General features: G+C 43.3%; 1 pseudogene; it reads left to right on the top strand.

The window, feature by feature from the left end:
• The first annotated feature begins 4,395 nt into the window (after nucleotides 1-4,395).
• On the top strand, nucleotides 4,396-4,521 carry LOC130363259 (U2 spliceosomal RNA; annotated as a pseudogene).
• The last annotated feature ends 524 nt before the right edge of the window (nucleotides 4,522-5,045 follow it).

The raw sequence follows: 5,045 nt of genomic DNA, 5'->3' as shown, positions 1-5,045 counted from the left end.
CTCTGTCTTTCTATTCCTGGATTACCTCTTAAATCTCATTTATTATGGAGGGGGCATATGTGTGTTTTAAAAACATTTTTTTGTTAATTATTTTAGGTACATATGGGACTTTTACATGCTAATATTAGATTGCAAACACTGAATAACACTATGTTTTTGCCTCAGCAAGCTCTATCAGCAGATCGGAACCGGGACCCACACGGACTCTTGCATATATGTTATGGGCATGTCGATCGGTTAGGAGGATAATGACTGAGGCAGCTAGTCTATGACTGTATAGAAGTTTTTATAAATATAAGTATAGATATATGTATATATCTAGTTTCCTACCTATTCAGCGTAGCAGGACCTGCAGGTCGCGTGATTAGGTTAGAACTCTATGGTTTCGCTACAGGACCTTTGGAGGTTCCCATGACGTGTTCACCCACAATGCAATGTAACGGTGAGTGACAGTTGTTTATGGACCAATCCAAAATGGCCAGCCCCTGCCCATATAAGGGACCTGCGCCATCTAGATCGCTCTCTTGGGTTGCTGATTCTGGAAGAGGTAGGACCTCCACAGCTTACAAGATGATTTACTAGGCCAAAACCAAACTACCCTACACCCCACAAGGCTTGCCACACAATCCACCACCACAGAGCAGAATGCTGGCTAGCTAGGTGAGAGGCTTTCAACAAGAGACTGGGGGAGGAGTGTGTCTACTTAAAGAGACCACCATACTTGCATATGGAGTCTTGCAAACCATGCAGTGCAACATGGCAAAAAAAGGATGCAAACTAGCTCTCCTCCAGAAGGTAAATCATTTGTTTTACATTGCCACCTACTGGAGGTAGCTTCCCACTCATTGCTCTACATTGCCAGTAGGTGTAAATGGAGAGCAAGTGTTTCTTTCTTTGTGGTGAAGAGCTATTCTGCACAACTTTTAATGGCTATGAATTAAATACAAAAACACCCCTTATTGTTATTAATTGATTTCCATTGTCTGCACAACTCCTAAACTTTGTTGCTCAGGAGATGAATTGAAGCAGTTACCAGTAGCAGGACATCACAGTCACAATGGTGTGTTGCCTATTCTTGTACAAGACTAAAAATAATTATGAATACTGCTCAAATTTTAAAGACTGTAAACTTTAAGTCTCAACAATTGATAGGACTATCCAACTATTATATGTATGTTGGTTTTCCCATCCTCCCCTTGAAAGATTTCAACATCTGATCTTTTCTTTTCACAGCAGTCCGTCAGCAGCATCCATGAATATAAGGTGGGGCTGATAGCAATGAGTCTGGCTTTATGCCGTTGAAGTTGACTGCTGTTAATTTTTTTTTTTTTTTTTAGCCAAGGCAAGTGCTCTTTATCACCCAAAGTGCAAGAAAAAGTGCAAACGTGTCACACTAAAAAAAACGTGCACAAAGGATGCGGTCTATCGCTAATCCCTTCCCCAACAGGAGAGAGGCCCCCCAACAAACCTACCCTTCACCTCCAGGCCAAAAGGCACCTGCAAGGATCTAGGTTCAATGCCCCTTTTCGCCAAAGCTACTAAGGGGCCACAAATGCACCTGGCTTCAACCTAGGCGTTAACCAAGGTATCAACCCAAGAGCCGTATACTGATGGTATCTTGACCGAAGCCAAGATGCCCAGGGGTTGCAGGGAGGGGAGGAACCAAATGGCCACACACACTTCCCCTAGACTGCCAGGAGGGACACCCAGAAGGGCTACCGCATCCTGACAAATCCTACAATGTACAAACAAAACACATAAAGTGGCACAGTGACACACAAACAGAATAAATAAGTGGATGAGTGCAGATATACTGCCCAGTCATCCGGCTGGATTTGTAAAAAAATGTCCCTGATGCTAACCAGAAGGCGTGTTGGGGCATAAGCATGCACACGGGGTGTGCCGGGTGTGCCTGGGCGTACCCTAATCAAGCCTCAAACTTAAGGCTCTATCACCTCCGTGCTCAGTGTCAAATCCAGGGGGGGGGGGGGGGGATCCGCCAATGAGCAGCCAGCAGGGGTCCTGTCACATTCTGGACATCCCTGTGTCCCGAAAGATCTTTTCGGGACAAAAGAATGTCCTGGTTACCTTTCTGCAGCCCTGCGTTAACTTTAAAAACGCAGGGCCGCCGGAGGGTAGCACATGCAGAGATGTCACTGACGCCCCGTGCGTGCGCCCATAGGAACGGAGCATCGAGGAGGAGGAGGACGACACGCGGGCATGGTAAGTTACCTGTACGTCATCTTCAGTCCTCCAACCACTGCTCCTCCGGTCCTGGGACCTACTGCGGTGGACAAAGGACTGAAGTGGGGCAGTACACAGACATACAGCCTCCAGCCATACACTGTATATGGCTGAAGGCTGTATGTCTGTAGGGGAGCTATAATGCACCTAATGTGGGGAACTATACTCCACCTAATGTGGGGGAACTGTACTGCACCTAATGTGGGGGAACTATACTGCACCTAATGTGGGGGAACTGCACTGCTCCTAAAGTGGGGGAAATATACTGCACCTAATGTGAGGGAACTATACTGCGAACCTAATGTGGGGGAACTTAAACTGCCAGCCTAATGTGGGGGAACTATACTGCCAGCATAATGTGGGGGAACTATACTGACAACCTAATGTGGTGGGAACTATACTGCCAACCTAATGTGGAGGGACCTATACTGCCAACCTAATGTGGGGGAACTACACTGCCAACCAAATGTGGGGGAACTACAACCTAATGTGGGGGGACTTATGCTGCCAGCCTAATGTGGGGTAGCTACAACCTAACGTGGGGGAACTATACTGCCAACCTAATGTGGGGGAACTATAACCTAACGTGGGGGAACTACAGCATAATGTGGGGAAACTATACTGCTAACCTAATTTGGGGGGAACTATACTGACATCCTAATGTGGGGGAACTATGCTGCCAACCTAATGTGGGGGAACTATACAAAAATGTATAATTGTACTATTCTGATCCATATAACTCTTTTATTTTTCTGTATATGGGGATGTATGAGGGTCATTTTTTGTGCTGTGATTTGTACTTTTTATCGGTACCATTTTTGTTTTGATGGGACTTTTCAATTGCTTTTTAGATATTTGTTATGGTATTTGAAGTGACCAAAACTGTGCAAATCTGGTTAGTGCACTATTACGACTTTTGGGGCCCCTCTTTTGATTGTGCCCAGGGTCACACTAAGCCTAAAACCGGCCCTGGTAGGACAGACATGATCCTCCTCCAGACCTCCCCTGTCGCATGCGCAGCGCGTTCAGTGACATCACACTGAGGCGGAGTCACGGCAACGCAAGGGTGAGGGCGGCACGGCCAGTTGGTTACTGCGCAATACCAGCGGCATTACTCTCGGTATCTCACTCTCCCAGAACGGCTAACGACAGCCAATATCTGCTAGAGGTGATTTTTTCATTTGTAATAAATTGTGTAATTTATTGGTTATATAATTATTATTATTATGATAGTGTACGCTAGCACTACCATCTTTCTATGGATTCTCTAGTTAGTCACCCTAATGTTTTAGTTTAACAGCTTTAATGATAGCTATTGTTAATTTATTTTATATATATTTTTCAGATTTTTTTTTTTTTTCCTCAGCCATGTACACTAAGAATTTATTTCTTCTTCCTTCATGCTGCATTTTTATTTCATTTACTCATTCGTTCAGCCTCAGTCAGACCCATCTGTGTCTCATATTAAAGGGGCAAATAGCTACCTACTGATAGTTTAGATTCAAATACAGATTGTTCTATTGTTTTAAACTTGTATAATACTACATATTGTACACACCTGACCTGGGCTGGTTTACTGAGTGCAATTCACATAGAGATCATGAGCAAATTGTGCAGGTCTGTTTATGTATGTGTGCATGCAAGCAAGAGTGTATTTGTGTGTGTGTGTGTGTGTATGTATATATATATATATAATAATATATATATATACATATATATATATATATATATATATATATGTATATATAGACAAAGAATAAGTCAGCCAGCACTTCTGTTGCTATATATATATATATATATATATATATATATATATATAGACAATTTAGTCCAGGGGATATTCAGGGGGCCATCTCAAAATCCTGAGATGTTGAGATTTGATATGATGAAACCAGCTAGTGGCACGAATGCGACCCTAATGGGTCCTCCCTGGCCAATGTATTGCCATCAGAAAGTTATTCATTCATCCTAATTTTTAACTTTGGAGTATAATTAAGGAGATTCATCCATTTGATGTAGTTACGGCTGATAACAATTTTTCTCATTCAGCCAAGGGGAACCCCCATTCCACCCTGTCAAAAGCTTTAGCAACATAGGTGCTCCCCTGGACCACCTGTAAGTTGAAGAAAAGTCATTTAAAATTAACAGCAGTCAACTTCTCGGCCTTTTGGCTAAGATCAAGTGTAGTATCTGTTCTTATCAGTGGTTTTGTCTCTGTCATTGATGGATGCTGCATGGAGGAGCAGGTGTTCCGGGGCTGGTTCAAAATAACCAGCTCAACGGCTGCCCTTATGTGACCTGTTTCCTCCTGGTCTCGCCATGAGGCTGGGAGGGTCTAGAGCCGAGGTGTTTTTGTGCCTCGGGGAGTGGTGACACCGAGGTGCCTAAACTCACTGGGTGTTATAGCTCACTGAGTAAACGCCATGCACCACACCATAGGCTTGCGCAGCCTATTGCATTAGGGTGTGCACCCTAAAGCACAAACTCATGCCGTGTGTATGTATGTATATATATATATATATATATATATATATATATAGTTCATCAAAGTCAATGCAGCACTACTTAGCCAAAGATGTGTGGTGCCAGCGCCCCGACCAGATCACAGTCCGTGCAATATAGGAAAACTGGCGCAACACTCCAAAAAATAGTAGAAAATGTTGTAAATTTATTCCTTCATGTCAAACAAAAGTGACGTTTCAGCTCCTCAATGGAGCTTTTTTCAAGCATGCTCCAAAAAATAGTAGAAAATGTTGTAAATTTATTCCTTCATGTCAAACAAAAGTGACATTTCAGCTCCT

Source organism: Hyla sarda, chromosome 3 (genome assembly GCF_029499605.1).
Source record: "Hyla sarda isolate aHylSar1 chromosome 3, aHylSar1.hap1, whole genome shotgun sequence".
Lineage (NCBI taxonomy): Eukaryota > Metazoa > Chordata > Amphibia > Anura > Hylidae > Hyla > Hyla sarda.
This window is presented reverse-complemented; position numbering and strand designations above follow the sequence as displayed.